Consider the following 25423-nt stretch of genomic DNA (forward strand, 5'->3'; position numbering starts at 1 on the left):
AAATTCTGTCCTGAAGCATCATATTCGCATATGGGGGGGTTGGTGAGGAGCACGACCAATTTTTCGATAATGTTACTTCTTCATAAGGCAGAAGAAACCTATAAAGGTGCAGTAATGACCCTGATGTGATTTGAACACACAACCTTCTGATCTGGAGTCAGACGCGCTACCATTGCGCCACAGAGTCACACGAAGCTGTTTGGTGGACCTCTGGTGTGAAGTATGGGCCGGATGATGTGACCGCACCTGACCCTGAAGCACCAGATGTGATACACCAAAGCTTTGGTGGTATAGTGGTGAGCACAGCTGCCTTCCAAGCAGTTGCCCGGTGTTCGATTCCAGGCCAACGCAGCGCCCGATTTAAAGTGTTGAAAATATGAAACATTTTCATGCAGGAAGTAATGACATTACAGCAATCTTAAAAAAGTAATCAGAATACATTAATCTTTAAAAAAGTAATCAGATTAGAGTAATCTTTTAAAAAGTAATCAGATTACAGTAATCTTGAAAAAGTAATCAGATTACAGTAATCTTTTTAAAAAATAATAAGATAAGAGTAATATTTTCTTAAAAAGTAATCAGATTACAGTAATCTTTAAGAACTAGGCTGAAACTTCTTAACTCGTTCAACAATGAAAAATTTCAATTACATTTTAACACAACAGAAATCCCAGTGTTAAAAATAACGTTGAAAATATGAAACATTTTCATGCAGGAAGTAATGACATTACAGCAATCTTAAAAAAGTAATCAGAATACATTAATCTTAAAAAAGTAATCAGAATACATTAATCTTTAAAAAAGTAATCAGAATACATTAATCTTTAAAAAAGTAATCAGATTACAGTAATCTTTTAAAAAGTAATCAGATTACAGTAATCTTGAAAAAGTAATCAGATTACAGTAATCTTTTTAAAAAATAATAAGATAAGAGTAATATTTTCTTAAAAAGTAATCAGATTACAGTAATCTTTAAGAACTAGGTTGAAACTTCTTAACTCGTTCAACAATGAAAAATTTCAATTACATTTTAACACAACAGAAATCCCAGTGTTAAAAATAACGTTGAAAATATGAAACATTTTCATGCAGGAAGTAATCAGATTACAGTAATCTTATTAAAGTAATAAGATTATAGTAATCTTAAAAAAAATCAGAGCACTCTAATCTTTAAAAAGTAATCAGATTACAGTAATCTTTTAAAAAGTAATCAGATTACAGTAATCTTTGAAAAGTAATCAGATTACACCTATAGTTTTTAAAGTAATCAGATCACAGTAGTATTTTCAAAGTAATCGGATTACAGTAATCTTTCAAAAGTAATCAGATTACACCTATATTTTTTAAAGTAATCAGATCGCAGTAGTATTTTTTAAAGTAATCAGATCAGAGATCAGAGAGTCTGTACTCTCACTCTGATTGGCCGATCTTTAGCTGCGTTATGATTGGTCGGTCTGTACTCTCACTCTGATTGGTCGGTACTCTGATTGGCCGATCTTTAGCTGCGTTATGATCAGTCGGTCTGTACTCTCTCTCTGATTGGCCGATCTTTAGCTGCGTTATGATTGGTGGGTCTGTACTCTCAATCTGATTGTTCGGTACTCCGATTGGCTGATCTTTAGCTGCGTTATGATTGGTCTGCCCTCTCTTATTGGTCTGTACTCTCACTCTGATTAGCCGATCTTTAGCTGCGTTATGATTGGTCGGTCTGTCCTCTCACTCTGATTGGCCGATCTTTAGCTGCGTTATGATTGGTCGGTCTGTCCTCTCACTCTGATTGGCCGATCTTTAGCTGCGTTATGATTGGTCAGTGTGTACTCTCACTCTGATTCGTCGGTACTCTGATTGGCCGTTCTTTAGCTGCGTTATGATTGGTCAGTCTGTACTCTCACTCTTATTAGTCGGTACTCTCACTCTGATTGGCCGATCTTTAGCTGAGCGGTCCGTTTCTACTCTCACTCGTCGATACTCTCACTCTGAGAGTACCGATCTGAAAACGGTCGCTGCGTTGGCCATGACTCGAACCTGGGTCAACTGCTTGGAAGGCAGCTATGCTCACCACTATACCACCAACGCTGTGATGTAACACATCTGGCCCATCTGGAGTGAGACCGACAGCTAAGTGCTTCAGGGTCAGCTGCGGTCACATCATACTTCACACCAGAGGTCCACCAAACAGCTTCGTGTGACTCTGTGGCGCAATGGTAGCGCGTGTGACTCCAAATCAGAAGGTTGTGAGTTCAAATCATATTGGCGCCATGATTATTTCCTGAGACCCGCAGCTGATTCTGAGATGCAATGGTAGTGATTCAATAATATTTCTTTTAAAAAGATTACTGTAATCTGGTTACTTTTTAAAAAGTAAAAAGGTTGATAAAGACTTGCTTCAAAATTCTGTCCTGAAGCATCATATTCGCATATGGGGGGGTTGGTGAGGAGCACGACCAATTTTTCGATAATGTTACTTCTTCATAAGGCAGAAGAAACCTATAAAGGTGCAGTAATGACCCTGATGTGATTTGAACACACAACCTTCTGATCTGGAGTCAGACGCGCTACCATTGCGCCACAGAGTCACACGAAGCTGTTTGGTGGCCCTCTGGTGTGAAGTATGGGCCGGATGATGTGACCGCAGCTGACCCTGAAGCACCAGATGTGATACACCAAAGCTTTGGTGGTATAGTGGTGAGCACAGCTGCCTTCCAAGCAGTTGCCCAGTGTTCGATTCCAGGCCAACGCAGCGCCCGATTTAAAGTGTTGAAAATATGAAACATTTCCATGCAGGAAGTAATGACATTACAGCAATCTTAAAAAAGTAATCAGAATACATTAATCTTTAAAAAAGTAATCAGATTAGAGTAATCTTTTAAAAAGTAATCAGATTACAGTAATCTTGAAAAAGTAATCAGATTACAGTAATCTTTTTAAAAAGTAATGATAAGAGTAATATTTTCTTAAAAAGTAATCAGATTACAGTAATCTTTAAGAACTAGGTTGAAACTTCTTAACTCGTTCAACAATGAAAAATTTCAATTACATTTTAACACAACAGAAATCCCAGTGTTAAAAATAACGTTGAAAATATGAAACATTTTCATGCAGGAAGTAATCAGATTACAGTAATCTTATTAAAGTAATAAGATTATAGTAATCTTAAAAAAAATCAGAGCACTCTAATCTTTAAAAAGTAATCAGATTACAGTAATCTTTTAAAAAGTAATCAGATTACAGTAATCTTTGAAAAGTAATCAGATTACACCTATAGTTTTTAAAGTAATCAGATCACAGTAGTATTTTCAAAGTAATCGGATTACAGTAATCTTTTAAAAGTAATCAGATTACACCTATATTTTTTAAAGTAATCAGATCGCAGTAGTATTTTTTAAAGTAATCAGATTACATTAATCTTTTAAAAAGTAATCAAATTACAGTACTCTCACTCTGATTGGCGGATCTTTAGCTGAGCTCTGATTGGTCGGTCTGTACTCTCACTCTGATTGGTCGGTCTGTACTCTCACTCTGATTGGCCGATCTTTAGCTGCGTTATGATTGGTCGGTCTGTACTCTCACTCTGATTCGTCGGTACTCTGATTGGCCGATCTTTAGCTGCGTTATGATCGGTCGGTCTGTACTCTCACTCTTATTGGTCTGCCCTCTCACTCTGATTGGCCGATCTTTAGCTGCGTTATGATTGGTCGGTCTGTACTCTCACTCTGATTGGCCGATCTTTAGCTGAGCTCTTATTGGTCGGTCTTTCCTCTGGTCGGTCTGTACTCTCACTCTGATTGGCCGATCTTTAGCTGCGTTATGATTCGTCGGTCTGTACTCTCACTCTGATTGGTCGGTCTGTACTCTCACTCTGATTGGCCGATCTTTAGCTGCGTTATGATTGGTCGGTCTGTACTCTCTCTCTGATTGGCCGATCTTTAGCTGCGTTATGATCGGTCGGTCTGTACTCTCAATCTGATTGTTCGGTCTGTCCTCTCACTCTGATTGGCCGATCTTTAGCTGCGTTATGATTGGTCGGTCTGTACTCTCAATCTGATTGTTCGGTACTCTGATTGGCCGATCTTTAGCTGCGTTATGATTGGTCTGCCCTCTCTTATTGGTCGGTACTCTCACTCTGATTGGACGATCTTTAGCTGCGTTATGATTGGTCGGTCTGTACTCTCACTCTGATTGGTCGGTCTGTACTCTCACTCTGATTGGCCGATCTTTAGCTGCGTTATGATTGGTCGGTCTGTTCTCTCTCTCTGATTGGCCGATCTTTAGCTGCGTTATGATTGGTCGGTCTGTTCTCTCTCTCTGATTGGCCGATCTTTAGCTGCGTTATGATTGGTCGGTTTGTACTCTCACTCTGATTCGTCGGTACTCTGATTGGCCGATCTTTAGCTGCGTTATGATTGGTCGGTCTGTACTCTCTCTCTGATTGGCCGATCTTTAGCTGCGTTATGATTGGTCGGTCTGTACTCTCACTCTGATTGGCAGAACTTTAGCTGCGTTATGATCGGTCGGTCTGTACTCTCAATCTGATTGTTCGGTCTGTCCTCTCACTCTGATTGGCCGATCTTTAGCTGCGTTATGATTGGTCGGTCTGTACTCTCAATCTGATTGTTCGATACTCCGATTGGCTGATCTTTAGCTGCGTTATGATTGGTCTGCCCTCTCTTATTGGTCGGTACTCTCACTCTGATTGGCCGATCTTTAGCTGCGTTATGATTGGTCGGTCTGTACTCTCACTCTGATTAGCCGATCTTTAGCTGCGTTATGATTGGTCGGTCTGTCCTCTCACATTAATACATTAATACATTAATCTTTAAAAAAGTAATAAGATAAGAGTAATATTTTCTTAAAAAGTAATCAGATTACAGTAATCTTTAAGAACTAGGTTGAAACTTCTTAACTCGTTCAACAATGAAAAATTTCAATTACATTTTAACACAACAGAAATCCCAGTGTTAAAAATAACGTTGAAAATATGAAACATTTTCATGCAGGAAGTAATGACATTACAGCAATCTTAAAAAAGTAATCAGAATACATTAATCTTTAAAAAAGTAATCAGATTACAGTAATCTTTTAAAAAGTAATCAGATTACAGTAATCTTGAAAAAGTAATCAGATTACAGTAATCTTTTTAAAACGTAATAAGATAAGAGTAATATTTTCTTAAAAAGTAATCAGATTACAGTAATCTTTAAGAACTAGGTTCAAACTTCTTGACTCGTTCAACAATGAAAAATTTCAATTACATTTTAACAAAACAGAAATCCCAGTGTTAAAAATAACGTTGAAAATATGAAACATTTTCATGCAGGAAGTAATGACATTACAGCAATCTTAAAAAAGTAATCAGAATACATTAATCTTAAAAAAGTAATCAGAATACATTAATCTTTAAAAAAGTAATAAGATAAGAGTAATATTTTCTTAAAAAGTAATCAGATTACAGTAATCTTTAAGAACTAGGTTGAAACTTCTTAACTCGTTCAACAATGAAAAATTTCAATTACATTTTAACACAACAGAAATCCCAGTGTTAAAAATAACGTTGAAAATATGAAACATTTTCATGCAGGAAGTAATCAGATTACAGTAATCTTATTAAAGTAATAAGATTATAGTAATCTTAAAAAAAATAAGAGCACTCTAATCTTTAAAAAGTAATCAGATTACAGTAATCTTTTAAAAAGTAATCAGATTACAGTAATCTTTGAAAAGTAATCAGATTACACCTATAGTTTTTAAAGTAATCAGATCACAGTAGTATTTTCAAAGTAATCGGATTACAGTAATCTTTTAAAAGTAATCAGATTACACCTATATTTTTTAAAGTAATCAGATCGCAGTAGTATTTTTTAAAGTAATCAGATTACATTAATCTTTTAAAAAGTAATCAAATTACAGTACTCTCACTCTGATTGGCGGATCTTTAGCTGAGCTCTGATTGGTCGGTCTGTACTCTCACTCTGATTGGTCGGTCTGTACTCTCACTCTAATTGGCCGATCTTTAGCTGCGTTATGATTGGTCGGTCTGTACTCTCACTCTGATTCGTCGGTACTCTGATTGGCCGATCTTTAGCTGCGTTATGATTGGTCTGCCCTCTCTTATTGGTCGGTACTCTCACTCTGATTGGACGATCTTTAGCTGCGTTATGATTGGTCGGTCTGTACTCTCACTCTGATTGGCCGATCTTTAGCTGCGTTATGATTGGTCGGTCTGTACTCTCACTCTGATTAGCCGATCTTTAGCTGCGTTATGATTGGTCGGTCTTTACTCTCACTCTGATTCGTCGGTACTCTGATTGGCCGTTCTTTAGCTGCGTTATGATTGGTCTGCCCTCTCACTCTTATTGGTCGGTACTCTCACTCTGATTGGCCGATCTTTAGCTGAGCTCTGAGTGGTCCGTTTCTACTCTCACTCGTCGATACTCTAAGTAATCAGATTACAGTAATCTTTTTAAAAAGTAATAAGATAAGAGTAATATTTTCTTAAAAAGTAATCAGATCACAGTAGTATTTTCAAAGTAATCAGATTACAGTAATCTTTCAAAAGTAATCAGATTACACCTATAGTTTTTAAAGTAATCAGATCACAGTAGTATTTTCAAAGTAATCAGATTACAGTAATCTTTCAAAAGTAATCAGATTACACCTATAGTTTTTAAAGTAATCACATCACAGTAGTATTTTCAAAGTAATCGGATTACAGTAATCTTTCAAAAGTAATCAGATTACACCTATATTTTTTAAAGTAATCAGATCGCAGTAGTATTTTTTAAAGTAATCAGATTACATTAATCTTTTAAAAAGTAATCAAATTACAGTACTCTCACTCTGATTGGTCGGTCTGTACTCTCACTCTGATTGGCCGATCTTTAGCTGCGTTATGATCAGTCGGTCTGTACTCTCACTCTGATTGGCCGATCTTTAGCTGCGTTATGATTGGTCGATCTGTACTCTCTCTCTGATTGGCCGATCTTTAGCTGCGTTATGATTGGTGGGTCTGTACTCTCAATCTGATTGTTCGGTACTCCGATTGGCTGATCTTTAGCTGCGTTATGATTGGTCTGCCCTCTCTTATTGGTCTGTACTCTCACTCTGATTAGCCGATCTTTAGCTGCGTTATGATTGGTCGGTCTGTCCTCTCACTCTGATTGGCCGATCTTTAGCTGCGTCATGATTGGTCGGTCTGTACTCTCACTCTGATTGGCCGATCTTTAGCTGCGTTATGATTGGTCAGTCTGTACTCTCACTCTTATTGGTCGGTACTCTCACTCTGATTGGCCGATCTTTAGCTGAGCGGTCCGTTTCTACTCTCATTCGTCGATACTCTCACTCTGAGAGATTGGTCTGCCCTCTCTTATTGGTCTGTACTCTCACTCTGATTAGCCGATCTTTAGCTGCGTTATGATTGGTCGGTCTGTCCTCTCACTCTGATTGGCCGATCTTTAGCTGCGTCATGATTGGTCGGTCTGTACTCTCACTCTGATTGGTCGGTCTGTACTCTCACTCTGATTGGCCGATCTTTAGCTGCGTTATGATTGGTCAGTCTGTACTCTCACTCTGATTCGTCGGTACTCTGATTGGCCGTTCTTTAGCTGCGTTATGATTGGTCGGTCTGTACTCTCACTCTTATTGGTCGGTACTCTCACTCTGATTGGCCGATCTTTAGCTGAGCGGTCCGTTTCTACTCTCATTCGTCGATACTCTCACTCTGAGAGTACCGATCTGAAAACGGTCGCTGCGTTGGCCATGACTCGAACCTGGGTCAACTGCTTGGAAGGCAGCTATGCTCACCACTATACCACCAACGCTGTGGTGTAACACATCTGGCCCATCTGGAGTGAGACCGACAGCTAAGTGCTTCAGGGTCAGCTGCGGTCACATCATACTTCACACCAGAGGTCCACGAAACAGCTTCGTGTGACTCTGTGGCGCAATGGTAGCGCGTGTGACTCCAAATCAGAAGGTTGCGAGATCAAATCATATTGGCGCCATGATTATTTCCTGAGACCCGCAGCTGATTCTGAGATGCAATGGTAGTGATTCAATAATATTTCTTTTAAAAAGATTACTGTAATCTGGTTACTTTTTAAAAAGTAAAAAGGTTGATAAAGACTTGCTTCAAAATTCTGTCCTGAAGCATCATATTCGCATATGGGGGGGTTGGTGAGGAGCACGACCAATTTTTCGATAATGTTACTTCTTCATAAGGCAGAAGAAACCTATAAAGGTGCAGTAATGACCCTGATGTGATTTGAACACACAACCTTCTGATCTGGAGTCAGACGCGCTACCATTGCGCCACAGAGTCACACGAAGCTGTTTGGTGGCCCTCTGGTGTGAAGTATGGGCCGGATGATGTGACCGCAGCTGACCCTGAAGCACCAGATGTGATACACCAAAGCTTTGGTGGTATAGTGGTGAGCACAGCTGCCTTCCAAGCAGTTGCCCAGTGTTCGATTCCAGGCCAACGCAGCGCCAGATTTAAAGTGTTGAAAATATGAAACATTTTCATGCAGGAAGTAATGACATTACAGCAATCTTAAAAAAGTAATCAGAATACATTAATCTTTAAAAAAGTAATCAGATTGGAGTAATCTTTTAAAAAGTAATCAGATTACAGTAATCTTGAAAAAGTAATCAGATTACAGTAATCTTTTTAAAAAGTAATGATAAGAGTAATATTTTCTTAAAAAGTAATCAGATTACAGTAATCTTTAAGAACTAGGTTGAAACTTCTTAACTCGTTCAACAATGAAAAATATCAATTACATTTTAACACAACAGAAATCCCAGTGTTAAAAATAACGTTGAAAATATGAAACATTTTCATGCAGGAAGTAATCAGATTACAGTAATCTTATTAAAGTAATAAGATTACAGTAATCTTAAAAAAAATCAGAGCACTCTAATCTTTAAAAAGTAATCAGATTACAGTAATCTTTTAAAAAGTAATCAGATTACAGTAATGTTTGAAAAGTAATCAGATTACACCTATAGTTTTGAAAGTAATCAGATCGCAGTAGTATTTTTTAAAGTAATCAGATTACATTAATCTTTTAAAAAGTAATCAAATTACAGTACTCTCACTCTGATTGGCGGATCTTTAGCTGAGCTCTGATTGGTCGGTCTGTACTCTCACTCTGATTGGTCGGTCTGTACTCTCACTCTGATTGGCCGATCTTTAGCTGCGTTATGATTGGTCGGTCTGTTCTCTCTCTCTGATTGGCCGATCTTTAGCTGCGTTATGATTGGTCGGTCTGTACTCTCACTCTGATTCGTCGGTACTCTGATTGGTCGATCTTTAGCTGCGTTATGATCAGTCGGTCTGTACTCTCACTCTGATTGGTCGGTCTGTACTCTCACTCTGATTGGCCGATCTTTAGCTGCGTTATGATTGGTCGGTCTGTTCTCTCTCTCTGATTGGCCGATCTTTAGCTGCGTTATGATTGGTCGGTCTGTTCTCTCTCTCTGATTGGCCGATCTTTAGCTGCGTTATGATTGGTCGGTTTGTACTCTCACTCTGATTCGTCGGTACTCTGATTGGCCGATCTTTAGCTGCGTTATGATTGGTCGGTCTGTACTCTCTCTCTGATTGGCCGATCTTTAGCTGCGTTATGATTGGTCGGTCTGTACTCTCACTCTGATTGGCAGAACTTTAGCTGCGTTATGATCGGTCGGTCTGTACTCTCACTCTGATTGTTCGGTCTGTCCTCTCACTCTGATTGGCCGATCTTTAGCTGCGTTATGATTTGTCGGTCTGTACTCTCAATCTGATTGTTCGATACTCCGATTGGCTGATCTTTAGCTGCGTTATGATTGGTCTGCCCTCTCTTATTGGTCGGTACTCTCACTCTGATTGGACGATCTTTAGCTGCGTTATGATTGGTCGGTCTGTACTCTCACTCTGATTAGCCGATCTTTAGCTGCGTTATGATTGGTCGGTCTGTCCTCTCACATTAATACATTAATACATTAATCTTTAAAAAAGTAATAAGATAAGAGTAATATTTTCTTAAAAAGTAATCAGATTACAGTAATCTTTAAGAACTAGGTTGAAACTTCTTAACTCGTTCAACAATGAAAAATTTCAATTATATTTTAACACAACAGAAATCCCAGTGTTAAAAATAACGTTGAAAATATGAAACATTTTCATGCAGGAAGTAATGACATTACAGCAATCTTAAAAAAGTAATCAGAATACATTAATCTTTAAAAAAGTAATCAGATTACAGTAATCTTGAAAAAGTAATCAGATTACAGTAATCTTTTTAAAACGTAATAAGATAAGAGTAATATTTTCTTAAAAAGTAATCAGATTACAGTAATCTTTAAGAACTAGGTTCAAACTTCTTGACTCGTTCAACAATGAAAAATTTCAATTACATTTTAACAAAACAGAAATCCCAGTGTTAAAAATAACGTTGAAAATATGAAACATTTTCATGCAGGAAGTAATGACATTACAGCAATCTTAAAAAAGTAATCAGAATACATTAATCTTAAAAAAGTAATCAGAATACATTAATCTTTAAAAAAGTAATAAGATAAGAGTAATATTTTCTTAAAAAGTAATCAGATTACAGTAATCTTTAAGAACTAGGTTGAAACTTCTTAACTCGTTCAACAATGAAAAATTTCAATTACATTTTAACACAACAGAAATCCCAGTGTTAAAAATAACGTTGAAAATATGAAACATTTTCATGCAGGAAGTAATCAGATTACAGTAATCTTATTAAAGTAATAAGATTATAGTAATCTTAAAAAAAATCAGAGCACTCTAATCTTTAAAAAGTAATCAGATTACAGTAATCTTTTAAAAAGTAATCAGATTACAGTAATCTTTGAAAAGTAATCAGATTACACCTATAGTTTTTAAAGTAATCAGATCACAGTAGTATTTTTTAAAGTAATCAGATTACATTAATCTTTTAAAAAGTAATCAAATTACAGTACTCTCACTCTGATTGGCGGATCTTTAGCTGAGCTCTGATTGGTCGGTCTGTACTCTCACTCTGATTGGTCGGTCTGTACTCTCACTCTGATTGGCCGATCTTTAGCTGCGTTATGATTGGTCGGTCTGTACTCTCACTCTGATTCGTCGGTACTCTGATTGGCCGATCTTTAGCTGCGTTATGATCGGTCGGTCTGTACTCTCACTCTTATTGGTCTGCCCTCTCACTCTGATTGGCCGATCTTTAGCTGCGTTATGATTGGTCGGTCTGTACTCTCACTCTGATTGGCCGATCTTTAGCTGAGCTCTTATTGGTCGGTCTTTCCTCTGGTCGGTCTGTACTCTCACTCTGATTGGCCGATCTTTAGCTGCGTTATGATTCGTCGGTCTGTACTCTCACTCTGATTGGTCGGTCTGTACTCTCACTCTGATTGGCCGATCTTTAGCTGCGTTATGATTGGTCGGTCTGTACTCTCTCTCTGATTGGCCGATCTTTAGCTGCGTTATGATCGGTCGGTCTGTACTCTCAATCTGATTGTTCGGTCTGTCCTCTCACTCTGATTGGCCGATCTTTAGCTGCGTTATGATTGGTCGGTCTGTACTCTCAATCTGATTGTTCGGTACTCTGATTGGCCGATCTTTAGCTGCGTTATGATTGGTCTGCCCTCTCTTATTGGTCGGTACTCTCACTCTGATTGGACGATCTTTAGCTGCGTTATGATTGGTCGGTCTGTACTCTCACTCTGATTGGCCGATCTTTAGCTGCGTTATGATTGGTCGGTCTGTACTCTCACTCTGATTCGTCGGTACTCTGATTGGCCGTTCTTTAGCTGCGTTATGATTGGTCTGCCCTCTCACTCTTATTGGTCGGTACTCTCACTCTGATTGGCCGATCTTTAGCTGAGCTCTGAGTGGTCCGTTTCTACTCTCACTCGTCGATACTCTAAGTAATCAGATTACAGTAATCTTATTAAAGTAATAAGATTACAGTAATCTTAAAAAAAATCAGAGCACTCTAATCTTTAAAAAGTAATCAGATTACAGTAATCTTTTAAAAAGTAATCAGATTACAGTAATGTTTGAAAAGTAATCAGATTACACCTATAGTTTTGAAAGTAATCAGATCGCAGTAGTATTTTTTAAAGTAATCAGATTACATTAATCTTTTAAAAAGTAATCAAATTACAGTACTCTCACTCTGATTGGCGGATCTTTAGCTGAGCTCTGATTGGTCGGTCTGTACTCTCACTCTGATTGGTCGGTCTGTACTCTCACTCTGATTGGCCGATCTTTAGCTGCGTTATGATTGGTCGGTCTGTTCTCTCTCTCTGATTGGCCGATCTTTAGCTGCGTTATGATTGGTCGGTCTGTACTCTCACTCTGATTCGTCGGTACTCTGATTGGTCGATCTTTAGCTGCGTTATGATCAGTCGGTCTGTACTCTCACTCTGATTGGTCGGTCTGTACTCTCACTCTGATTGGCCGATCTTTAGCTGCGTTATGATTGGTCGGTCTGTTCTCTCTCTCTGATTGGCCGATCTTTAGCTGCGTTATGATTGGTCGGTCTGTTCTCTCTCTCTGATTGGCCGATCTTTAGCTGCGTTATGATTGGTCGGTTTGTACTCTCACTCTGATTCGTCGGTACTCTGATTGGCCGATCTTTAGCTGCGTTATGATTGGTCGGTCTGTACTCTCTCTCTGATTGGCCGATCTTTAGCTGCGTTATGATTGGTCGGTCTGTACTCTCACTCTGATTGGCAGAACTTTAGCTGCGTTATGATCGGTCGGTCTGTACTCTCACTCTGATTGTTCGGTCTGTCCTCTCACTCTGATTGGCCGATCTTTAGCTGCGTTATGATTGGTCGGTCTGTACTCTCAATCTGATTGTTCGATACTCCGATTGGCTGATCTTTAGCTGCGTTATGATTGGTCTGCCCTCTCTTATTGGTCGGTACTCTCACTCTGATTGGACGATCTTTAGCTGCGTTATGATTGGTCGGTCTGTACTCTCACTCTGATTAGCCGATCTTTAGCTGCGTTATGATTGGTCGGTCTGTCCTCTCACATTAATACATTAATACATTAATCTTTAAAAAAGTAATAAGATAAGAGTAATATTTTCTTAAAAAGTAATCAGATTACAGTAATCTTTAAGAACTAGGTTGAAACTTCTTAACTCGTTCAACAATGAAAAATTTCAATTATATTTTAACACAACAGAAATCCCAGTGTTAAAAATAACGTTGAAAATATGAAACATTTTCATGCAGGAAGTAATGACATTACAGCAATCTTAAAAAAGTAATCAGAATACATTAATCTTTAAAAAAGTAATCAGATTACAGTAATCTTGAAAAAGTAATCAGATTACAGTAATCTTTTTAAAACGTAATAAGATAAGAGTAATATTTTCTTAAAAAGTAATCAGATTACAGTAATCTTTAAGAACTAGGTTCAAACTTCTTGACTCGTTCAACAATGAAAAATTTCAATTACATTTTAACAAAACAGAAATCCCAGTGTTAAAAATAACGTTGAAAATATGAAACATTTTCATGCAGGAAGTAATGACATTACAGCAATCTTAAAAAAGTAATCAGAATACATTAATCTTAAAAAAGTAATCAGAATACATTAATCTTTAAAAAAGTAATAAGATAAGAGTAATATTTTCTTAAAAAGTAATCAGATTACAGTAATCTTTAAGAACTAGGTTGAAACTTCTTAACTCGTTCAACAATGAAAAATTTCAATTACATTTTAACACAACAGAAATCCCAGTGTTAAAAATAACGTTGAAAATATGAAACATTTTCATGCAGGAAGTAATCAGATTACAGTAATCTTATTAAAGTAATAAGATTATAGTAATCTTAAAAAAAATCAGAGCACTCTAATCTTTAAAAAGTAATCAGATTACAGTAATCTTTTAAAAAGTAATCAGATTACAGTAATCTTTGAAAAGTAATCAGATTACACCTATAGTTTTTAAAGTAATCAGATCACAGTAGTATTTTTTAAAGTAATCAGATTACATTAATCTTTTAAAAAGTAATCAAATTACAGTACTCTCACTCTGATTGGCGGATCTTTAGCTGAGCTCTGATTGGTCGGTCTGTACTCTCACTCTGATTGGTCGGTCTGTACTCTCACTCTGATTGGCCGATCTTTAGCTGCGTTATGATTGGTCGGTCTGTACTCTCACTCTGATTCGTCGGTACTCTGATTGGCCGATCTTTAGCTGCGTTATGATCGGTCGGTCTGTACTCTCACTCTTATTGGTCTGCCCTCTCACTCTGATTGGCCGATCTTTAGCTGCGTTATGATTGGTCGGTCTGTACTCTCACTCTGATTGGCCGATCTTTAGCTGAGCTCTTATTGGTCGGTCTTTCCTCTGGTCGGTCTGTACTCTCACTCTGATTGGCCGATCTTTAGCTGCGTTATGATTCGTCGGTCTGTACTCTCACTCTGATTGGTCGGTCTGTACTCTCACTCTGATTGGCCGATCTTTAGCTGCGTTATGATTGGTCGGTCTGTACTCTCTCTCTGATTGGCCGATCTTTAGCTGCGTTATGATCGGTCGGTCTGTACTCTCAATCTGATTGTTCGGTCTGTCCTCTCACTCTGATTGGCCGATCTTTAGCTGCGTTATGATTGGTCGGTCTGTACTCTCAATCTGATTGTTCGGTACTCTGATTGGCCGATCTTTAGCTGCGTTATGATTGGTCTGCCCTCTCTTATTGGTCGGTACTCTCACTCTGATTGGACGATCTTTAGCTGCGTTATGATTGGTCGGTCTGTACTCTCACTCTGATTGGCCGATCTTTAGCTGCGTTATGATTGGTCGGTCTGTACTCTCACTCTGATTAGCCGATCTTTAGCTGCGTTATGATTGGTCGGTATGTACTCTCACTCTGATTCGTCGGTACTCTGATTGGCCGTTCTTTAGCTGCGTTATGATTGGTCTGCCCTCTCACTCTTATTGGTCGGTACTCTCACTCTGATTGGCCGATCTTTAGCTGAGCTCTGAGTGGTCCGTTTCTACTCTCACTCGTCGATACTCTAAGTAATCAGATTACAGTAATCTTTTTAAAAAGTAATAAGATAAGAGTAATATTTTCTTAAAAAGTAATCAGATTACAGTAATCTTTTAAAAAGTAATCAGATTACAGTAATCTTTGAAAAGTAATCAGATTACACCTATAGTTTTTAAAGTAATCAGATCACAGTAGTATTTTCAAAGTAATCGGATTACAGTAATCTTTTAAAAGTAATCAGATTACACCTATATTTTTTAAAGTAATCAGATCGCAGTAGTATTTTTTAAAGTAATCAGATTACATTAATCTTTTAAAAAGTAATCAAATTACAGTACTCTCACTCTGATTGGCGGATCTTTAGCTGAGCTCTGATTGGTCGGTCTGTACTCTCACTCTGATTGGTCGGTCTGTACTCTCACTCTGATTGGCCGATCTTTAGCTGCGTTATGATTGGTCGGTCTGTACTCTCACTCTGATTCGTCGGTACTCTGATTGGCCGATCTTTAGCTGCGTTATGATCGGTCGGTCTGTACTCTCACTCTTATTGGTCTGCCCTCTCACTCTGATTGGCCGATCTTTAGCTGCGTTATGATTGGTCGGTCTGTACTCTCACTCTGATTGGCCGATCTTTAGCTGAGCTCTTATTGGTCGGTCTTTCCTCTGGTCGGTCTGTACTCTCACTCTGATTGGCCGATCTTTAGCTGCGTTATGATTCGTCGGTCTGTACTCTCACTCTGATTGGTCGGTCTGTACTCTCACTCTGATTGGCCGATCTTTAGCTGCGTTATGATTGGTCGGTCTGTACTCTCTCTCTGATTGGCCGATCTTTAGCTGCGTTATGATCGGTCGGTCTGTACTCTCAATCTGATTGTTCGGTCTGTCCTCTCACTCTGATTGGCCGATCTTTAGCTGCGTTATGATTGGTCGGTCTGTACTCTCAATCTGATTGTTCGGTACTCTGATTGGCCGATCTTTAGCTGCGTTATGATTGGTCTGCCCTCTCTTATTGGTCGGTACTCTCACTCTGATTGGACGATCTTTAGCTGCGTTATGATTGGTCGGTCTGTACTCTCACTCTGATTTGTCGGTCTGTACTTTCACTCTGATTGGCCGATCTTTAGCTGCGTTATGATTGGTCGGTCTGTTCTCTCTCTCTGATTGGCCGATCTTTAGCTGCGTTATGATTGGTCGGTCTGTTCTCTCTCTCTGATTGGCCGATCTTTAGCTGCGTTATGATTGGTCGGTTTGTACTCTCACTCTGATTCGTCGGTACTCTGATTGGCCGATCTTTAGCTGCGTTATGATTGGTCGGTCTGTACTCTCTCTCTGATTGGCCGATCTTTAGCTGCGTTATGATTGGTCGGTCTGTACTCTCACTCTGATTGGCAGAACTTTAGCTGCGTTATGATCGGTCGGTCTGTACTCTCAATCTGATTGTTCGGTCTGTCCTCTCACTCTGATTGGCCGATCTTTAGCTGCGTTATGATTGGTCGGTCTGTACTCTCAATCTGATTGTTCGATACTCCGATTGGCTGATCTTTAGCTGCGTTATGATTGGTCTGCCCTCTCTTATTGGTCGGTACTCTCACTCTGATTGGCCGATCTTTAGCTGCGTTATGATTGGTCGGTCTGTACTCTCACTCTGATTAGCCGATCTTTAGCTGCGTTATGATTGGTCGGTCTGTCCTCTCACATTAATACATTAATACATTAATCTTTAAAAAAGTAATAAGATAAGAGTAATATTTTCTTAAAAAGTAATCAGATTACAGTAATCTTTAAGAACTAGGTTGAAACTTCTTAACTCGTTCAACAATGAAAAATTTCAATTACATTTTAACACAACAGAAATCCCAGTGTTAAAAATAACGTTGAAAATATGAAACATTTTCATGCAGGAAGTAATGACATTACAGCAATCTTAAAAAAGTAATCAGAATACATTAATCTTTAAAAAAGTAATCAGATTACAGTAATCTTTTAAAAGTAATCAGATTACACCTATATTTTTTAAAGTAATCAGATCGCAGTAGTATTTTTTAAAGTAATCAGATTACATTAATCTTTTAAAAAGTAATCAAATTACAGTACTCTCACTCTGATTGGCGGATCTTTAGCTGAGCTCTGATTGGTCGGTCTGTACTCTCACTCTGATTGGTCGGTCTGTACTCTCACTCTGATTGGCCGATCTTTAGCTGCGTTATGATTGGTCGGTCTGTACTCTCACTCTGATTCGTCGGTACTCTGATTGGCCGATCTTTAGCTGCGTTATGATCGGTCGGTCTGTACTCTCACTCTTATTGGTCTGCCCTCTCACTCTGATTGGCCGATCTTTAGCTGCGTTATGATTGGTCGGGCTGTACTCTCACTCTGATTGGCCGATCTTTAGCTGAGCTCTTATTGGTCGGTCTTTCCTCTGGTCGGTCTGTACTCTCACTCTGATTGGCCGATCTTTAGCTGCGTTATGATTCGTCGGTCTGTACTCTCACTCTGATTGGTCGGTCTGTACTCTCACTCTGATTGGCCGATCTTTAGCTGCGTTATGATTGGTCGGTCTGTACTCTCTCTCTGATTGGCCGATCTTTAGCTGCGTTATGATCGGTCGGTCTGTACTCTCAATCTGATTGTTCGGTCTGTCCTCTCACTCTGATTGGCCGATCTTTAGCTGCGTTATGATTGGTCGGTCTGTACTCTCAATCTGATTGTTCGGTACTCTGATTGGCCGATCTTTAGCTGCGTTATGATTGGTCTGCCCTCTCTTATTGGTCGGTACTCTCACTCTGATTGGACGATCTTTAGCTGCGTTATGATTGGTCGGTCTGTACTCTCACTCTGATTGGTCGGTCTGTACTCTCACTCTGATTGGCCGATCTTTAGCTGCGTTATGATTGGTCGGTCTGTTCTCTCTCTCTGATTGGCCGATCTTTAGCTGCGTTATGATTGGTCGGTCTGTTCTCTCTCTCTGATTGGCCGATCTTTAGCTGCGTTATGATTGGTCGGTTTGTACTCTCACTCTGATTCGTCGGTACTCTGATTGGCCGATCTTTAGCTGCGTTATGATTGGTCGGTCTGTACTCTCTCTCTGATTGGCCGATCTTTAGCTGCGTTATGATTGGTCGGTCTGTACTCTCACTCTGATTGGCAGAACTTTAGCTGCGTTATGATCGGTCGGTCTGTACTCTCAATCTGATTGTTCGGTCTGTCCTCTCACTCTGATTGGCCGATCTTTAGCTGCGTTATGATTGGTCGGTCTGTACTCTCAATCTGATTGTTCGATACTCCGATTGGCTGATCTTTAGCTGCGTTATGATTGGTCTGCCCTCTCTTATTGGTCGGTACTCTCACTCTGATTGGCCGATCTTTAGCTGCGTTATGATTGGTCGGTCTGTACTCTCACTCTGATTAGCCGATCTTTAGCTGCGTTATGATTGGTCGGTCTGTCCTCTCACATTAATACATTAATACATTAATCTTTAAAAAAGTAATAAGATAAGAGTAATATTTTCTTAAAAAGTAATCAGATTACAGTAATCTTTAAGAACTAGGTTGAAACTTCTTAACTCGTTCAACAATGAAAAATTTCAATTACATTTTAACACAACAGAAATCCCAGTGTTAAAAATAACGTTGAAAATATGAAACATTTTCATGCAGGAAGTAATGACATTACAGCAATCTTAAAAAAGTAATCAGAATACATTAATCTTTAAAAAAGTAATCAGATTACAGTAATCTTTTAAAAAGTAATCAGATTACAGTAATCTTGAAAAAGTAATCAGATTACAGTAATCTTTTTAAAACGTAATAAGATAAGAGTAATATTTTCTTAAAAAGTAATCAGATTACAGTAATCTTTAAGAACTAGGTTCAAACTTCTTGACTCGTTCAACAATGAAAAATTTCAATTACATTTTAACAAAACAGAAATCCCAGTGTTAAAAATAACGTTGAAAATATGAAACATTTTCATGCAGGAAGTAATGACATTACAGCAATCTTAAAAAAGTAATCAGAATACATTAATCTTAAAAAAGTAATCAGAATACATTAATCTTTAAAAAAGTAATAAGATAAGAGTAATATTTTCTTAAAAAGTAATCAGATTACAGTAATCTTTAAGAACTAGGTTGAAACTTCTTAACTCGTTCAACAATGAAAAATTTCAATTACATTTTAACACAACAGAAATCCCAGTGTTAAAAATAACGTTGAAAATATGAAACATTTTCATGCAGGAAGTAATCAGATTACAGTAATCTTATTAAAGTAATAAGATTATAGTAATCTTAAAAAAATCAGAGCACTCTAATCTTTAAAAAGTAATCAGATTACAGTAATCTTTTAAAAAGTAATCAGATTACAGTAATCTTTGAAAAGTAATCAGATTACACCTATAGTTTTTAAAGTAATCAGATCACAGTAGTATTTTCAAAGTAATCGGATTACAGCAATCTTTTAAAAGTAATCAGATTACACCTATATTTTTTAAAGTAATCAGATCGCAGTAGTATTTTTTAAAGTAATCAGATTACATTAATCTTTTAAAAAGTAATCAAATTACAGTACTCTCACTCTGATTGGCGGATCTTTAGCTGAGCTCTGATTGGTCGGTCTGTACTCTCACTCTGATTGGTCGGTCTGTACTCTCACTCTAATTGGCCGATCTTTAGCTGCGTTATGATTGGTCGGTCTGTACTCTCACTCTGATTCGTCGGTACTCTGATTGGCCGATCTTTAGCTGCGTTATGATTGGTCTGCCCTCTCTTATTGGTCGGTACTCTCACTCTGATTGGACGATCTTTAGCTGCGTTATGATTGGTCGGTCTGTACTCTCACTCTGATTGGCCGATCTTTAGCTGCGTTATGATTGGTCGGTCTGTACTCTCACTCTGATTAGCCGATCTTTAGCTGCGTTATGATTGGTCGGTCTGTACTCTCACTCTGATTCGTCGGTACTCTGATTGGCCGTTCTTTAGCTGCGTTATGATTGGTCTGCCCTCTCACTCTTATTGGTCGGTACTCTCACTCTGATTGGCCGATCTTTAGCTGAGCTCTGAGTGGTCCGTTTCTACTCTCACTCGTCGATACTCTAAGTAATCAGATTACAGTAATCTTTTTAAAAAGTAATAAGATAAGAGTAATATTTTCTTAAAAAGTAATCAGATCACAGTAGTATTTTCAAAGTAATCAGATTACAGTAATCTTTCAAAAGTAATCAGATTACACCTATAGTTTTTAAAGTAATCAGATCACAGTAGTATTTTCAAAGTAATCAGATTACAGTAATCTTTCAAAAGTAATCAGATTACACCTATAGTTTTTAAAGTAATCAGATCACAGTAGTATTTTCAAAGTAATCCGATTACAGTAATCTTTCAAAAGTAATCAGATTACACCTATATTTTTTAAAGTAATCAGATCGCAGTAGTATTTTTTAAAGTAATCAGATTACATTAATCTTTTAAAAAGTAATCAAATTACAGTACTCTCACTCTGATTGGTCGGTCTGTACTCTCACTCTGATTGGCCGATCTTTAGCTGCGTTATGATTGGTCGGTCTGTACTCTCACTCTGATTGGCCGATCTTTAGCTGCGTTATGATTGGTCGATCTGTACTCTCTCTCTGATTGGCCGATCTTTAGCTGCGTTATGATTGGTGGGTCTGTACTCTCAATCTGATTGTTCGGTACTCCGATTGGCTGATCTTTAGCTGCGTTATGATTGGTCTGCCCTCTCTTATTGGTCTGTACTCTCACTCTGATTAGCCGATCTTTAGCTGCGTTATGATTGGTCGGTCTGTCCTCTCACTCTGATTGGCCGATCTTTAGCTGCGTCATGATTGGTCGGTCTGTACTCTCACTCTGATTGGTCGGTCTGTACTCTCACTCTGATTGGCCGATCTTTAGCTGCGTTATGATTGGTCAGTCTGTACTCTCACTCTGATTCGTCGGTACTCTGATTGGCCGTTCTTTAGCTGCGTTATGATTGGTCGGTCTGTACTCTCACTCTTATTGGTCGGTACTCTCACTCTGATTGGCCGATCTTTAGCTGAGCGGTCCGTTTCTACTCTCATTCGTCGATACTCTCACTCTGAGAGATTGGTCTGCCCTCTCTTATTGGTCTGTACTCTCACTCTGATTAGCCGATCTTTAGCTGCGTTATGATTGGTCGGTCTGTCCTCTCACTCTGATTGGCCGATCTTTAGCTGCGTCATGATTGGTCGGTCTGTACTCTCACTCTGATTGGTCGGTCTGTACTCTCACTCTGATTGGCCGATCTTTAGCTGCGTTATGATTGGTCAGTCTGTACTCTCACTCTGATTCGTCGGTACTCTGATTGGCCGTTCTTTAGCTGCGTTATGATTGGTCGGTCTGTACTCTCACTCTTATTGGTCGGTACTCTCACTCTGATTGGCCGATCTTTAGCTGAGCGGTCCGTTTCTACTCTCATTCGTCGATACTCTCACTCTGAGAGTACCGATCTGAAAACGGTCGCTGCGTTGGCCATGACTCGAACCTGGGTCAACTGCTTGGAAGGCAGCTATGCTCACCACTATACCACCAACGCTGTGGTGTAACACATCTGGCCCATGTGGAGTGAGACCGACAGCTAAGTGCTTCAGGGTCAGCTGCGGTCACATCATACTTCACACCAGAGGTCCACGAAACAGGTTCGTGTGACTCTGTGGCGCAATGGTAGCGCGTGTGACTCCAAATCAGAAGGTTGCGAGTTCAAATCATATTGGCGCCATGATTATTTCCTGAGACCCGCAGCTGATTCTGAGATGCAATGGTAGTGATTCAATAATATTTCTTTTAAAAAGATTACTGTAATCTGGTTAATTTTTAAAAAGTAAAAAGGTTGATAAAGACTTGCTTCAAAATTCTGTCCTGAAGCATCATATTCGCATATGGGGGGGTTGGTGAGGAGCACGACCAATTTTTCGATAATGTTACTTCTTCATAAGGCAGAAGAAACCTATAAAGGTGCAGTAATGACCCTGATGTGATTTGAACACACAACCTTCTGATCTGGAGTCAGACTCGCTACCATTGCGCCACAGAGTCACACGAAGCTGTTTGGTGGCCCTCTGGTGTGAAGTATGGGCCGGATGATGTGACCGCAGCTGACCCTGAAGCACCAGATGTGATACACCAAAGCTTTGGTGGTATAGTGGTGAGCACAGCTGCCTTCCAAGCAGTTGCCCAGTGTTCGATTCCAGGCCAACGCAGCGCCAGATTTAAAGTGTTGAAAATATGAAACATTTTCATGCAGGAAGTAATGACATTACAGCAATCTTAAAAAAGTAATCAGAATACATTAATCTTTAAAAAAGTAATCAGATTGGAGTAATCTTTTAAAAAGTAATCAGATTACAGTAATCTTGAAAAAGTAATCAGATTACAGTAATCTTTTTAAAAAGTAATGATAAGAGTAATATTTTCTTAAAAAGTTATCAGATTACAGTAATCTTTAAGAACTAGGCTGAAACTTCTTAACTCGTTCAACAATGAAAAATATCAATTACATTTTAACACAACAGAAATCCCAGTGTTAAAAATAACGTTGAAAATATGAAACATTTTCATGCAGGAAGTAATCAGATTACAGTAATCTTATTAAAGTAATAAGTTTACAGTAATCTTAAAAAAAATCAGAGCACTCTAATCTTTAAAAAGTAATCAGATTACAGTAATCTTTTAAAAAGTAATCAGATTACAGTAATGTTTGAAAAGTAATCAGATTACACCTATAGTTTTGAAAGTAATCAGATCGCAGTAGTATTTTTTAAAGTAATCAGATTACATTAATCTTTTAAAAAGTAATCAAATTACAGTACTCTCACTCTGATTGGCGGATCTTTAGCTGAGCTCTGATTGGTCGGTCTGTACTCTCACTCTGATTCGTCGGTACTCTGATTGGCCGATCTTTAGCTGCGTTATGATTGGTCTGCCCTCTCTTATTGGTCGGTACTCTCACTCTGATTGGACGATCTTTAGCTGCGTTATGATTGGTCGGTCTGTACTCTCACTCTGATTGGCCGATCTTTAGCTGCGTTATGATTGGTCGGTCTGTTCTCTCTCTCTGATTGGCCGATCTTTAGCTGCGTTATGATTGGTCGGTCTGTTCTCTCTCTCTGATTGGCCGATCTTTAGCTGCGTTATGATTGGTCGGTTTGTACTCTCACTCTGATTCGTCGGTACTCTGATTGGCCGATCTTTAGCTGCGTTATGATTGGTCGGTCTGTACTCTCTCTCTGATTGGCCGATCTTTAGCTGCGTTATGATTGGTCGGTCTGTACTCTCACTCTGATTGGCAGAACTTTAGCTGCGTTATGATCGGTCGGTCTGTACTCTCACTCTGATTGTTCGGTCTGTCCTCTAACTCTGATTGGCCGATCTTTAGCTGCGTTATGATTGGTCGGTCTGTACTCTCAATCTGATTGTTCGATACTCCGATTGGCTGATCTTTAGCTGCGTTATGATTGGTCTGCCCTCTCTTATTGGTCGGTACTCTCACTCTGATTGGACGATCTTTAGCTGCGTTATGATTGGTCGGTCTGTACTCTCACTCTGATTAGCCGATCTTTAGCTGCGTTATGATTGGTCGGTCTGTCCTCTCACATTAATACATTAATACATTAATCTTTAAAAAAGTAATAAGATAAGAGTAATATTTTCTTAAAAAGTAATCAGATTACAGTAATCTTTAAGAACTAGGTTGAAACTTCTTAACTCGTTCAACAATGAAAAATTTCAATTATATTTTAACACAACAGAAATCCCAGTGTTAAAAATAACGTTGAAAATATGAAACATTTTCATGCAGGAAGTAATGACATTACAGCAATCTTAAAAAAGTAATCAGAATACATTAATCTTTAAAAAAGTAATCAGATTACAGTAATCTTTTTAAAAGTAATCAGATTACAGTAATCTTGAAAAAGTAATCAGATTACAGTAATCTTTTTAAAACGTAATAAGATAAGAGTAATATTTTCTTAAAAAGTAATCAGATTACAGTAATCTTTAAGAACTAGGTTCAAACTTCTTGACTCGTTCAACAATGAAAAATTTCAATTACATTTTAACAAAACAGAAATCCCAGTGTTAAAAATAACGTTGAAAATATGAAACATTTTCATGCAGGAAGTAATGACATTACAGCAATCTTAAAAAAGTAATCAGAATACATTAATCTTAAAAAAGTAATCAGAATACATTAATCTTTAAAAAAGTAATAAGATAAGAGTAATATTTTCTTAAAAAGTAATCAGATTACAGTAATCTTTAAGAACTAGGTTGAAACTTCTTAACTCGTTCAACAATGAAAAATTTCAATTACATTTTAACACAACAGAAATCCCAGTGTTAAAAATAACGTTGAAAATATGAAACATTTTCATGCAGGAAGTAATCAGATTACAGTAATCTTATTAAAGTAATAAGATTATAGTAATCTTAAAAAAAATCAGAGCACTCTAATCTTTAAAAAGTAATCAGATTACAGTAATCTTTTAAAAAGTAATCAGATTACAGTAATCGTTGAAAAGTAATCAGATTACACCTATAGTTTTTAAAGTAATCAGATCACAGTAGTATTTTTTAAAGTAATCAGATTACATTAATCTTTTAAAAAGTAATCAAATTACAGTACTCTCACTCTGATTGGCGGATCTTTAGCTGAGCTCTGATTGGTCGGTCTGTACTCTCACTCTGATTGGTCGGTCTGTACTCTCACTCTGATTGGCCGATCTTTAGCTGCGTTATGATTGGTCGGTCTGTACTCTCACTCTGATTCGTCGGTACTCTGATTGGCCGATCTTTAGCTGCGTTATGATCGGTCGGTCTGTACTCTCACTCTTATTGGTCTGCCCTCTCATTCTGATTGGCCGATCTTTAGCTGCGTTATGATTGGTCGGTCTGTACTCTCACTCTGATTGGCCGATCTTTAGCTGAGCTCTTATTGGTCGGTCTTTCCTCTGGTCGGTCTGTACTCTCACTCTGATTGGCCGATCTTTAGCTGCGTTATGATTCGTCGGTCTGTACTCTCACTCTGATTGGTCGGTCTGTACTCTCACTCTGATTGGCCGATCTTTAGCTGCGTTATGATTGGTCGGTCTGTACTCTCTCTCTGATTGGCCGATCTTTAGCTGCGTTATGATCGGTCGGTCTGTACTCTCAATCTGATTGTTCGGTCTGTCCTCTCACTCTGATTGGCCGATCTTTAGCTGCGTTATGATTGGTCGGTCTGTACTCTCAATCTGATTGTTCGGTACTCTGATTGGCCGATCTTTAGCTGCGTTATGATTGGTCTGCCCTCTCTTATTGGTCGGTACTCTCACTCTGATTGGCCGATCTTTAGCTGCGTTATGATTGGTCGGTCTGTACTCTCACTCTGATTAGCCGATCTTTAG

General features: G+C 38.5%; 7 non-coding genes across 7 annotated transcripts; all 7 read right to left on the reverse strand.

Annotated features, from left to right (window-relative positions):
* Positions 1 to 115: 115 nt before the first annotated feature.
* trnaw-cca (transfer RNA tryptophan (anticodon CCA)) lies at positions 116 to 187 on the reverse strand. The gene has a single exon. It is a non-coding gene; the product is annotated as a tRNA-Trp (tRNA).
* A 1817-nt stretch (positions 188 to 2004) lies between these two features.
* Positions 2005 to 2076, reverse strand: trnag-ucc (transfer RNA glycine (anticodon UCC)). Its single transcript has one exon. It is a non-coding gene; the product is annotated as a tRNA-Gly (tRNA).
* Positions 2077 to 2504: 428 nt separating this feature from the next.
* On the reverse strand, positions 2505 to 2576 carry trnaw-cca (transfer RNA tryptophan (anticodon CCA)). Its single transcript has one exon. It is a non-coding gene; the product is annotated as a tRNA-Trp (tRNA).
* A 5169-nt stretch (positions 2577 to 7745) lies between these two features.
* Positions 7746 to 7817, reverse strand: trnag-ucc (transfer RNA glycine (anticodon UCC)). Its single transcript has one exon. It is a non-coding gene; the product is annotated as a tRNA-Gly (tRNA).
* Positions 7818 to 8245: 428 nt separating this feature from the next.
* trnaw-cca (transfer RNA tryptophan (anticodon CCA)) lies at positions 8246 to 8317 on the reverse strand. Its single transcript has one exon. It is a non-coding gene; the product is annotated as a tRNA-Trp (tRNA).
* Positions 8318 to 21501: 13184 nt separating this feature from the next.
* trnag-ucc (transfer RNA glycine (anticodon UCC)) lies at positions 21502 to 21573 on the reverse strand. Its single transcript has one exon. It is a non-coding gene; the product is annotated as a tRNA-Gly (tRNA).
* A 428-nt stretch (positions 21574 to 22001) lies between these two features.
* trnaw-cca (transfer RNA tryptophan (anticodon CCA)) lies at positions 22002 to 22073 on the reverse strand. Its single transcript has one exon. It is a non-coding gene; the product is annotated as a tRNA-Trp (tRNA).
* Between the last annotated feature and the right edge of the window lie 3350 nt (positions 22074 to 25423).

The sequence above is a fragment of the Leuresthes tenuis genome, unplaced genomic scaffold (genome assembly GCF_036924035.1).
Source record: "Leuresthes tenuis unplaced genomic scaffold, fLeuTen1.0.hap1 SCAF_21, whole genome shotgun sequence".
In the NCBI taxonomy this organism is placed as follows: Eukaryota; Metazoa; Chordata; class Actinopteri; order Atheriniformes; family Atherinopsidae; genus Leuresthes; species Leuresthes tenuis.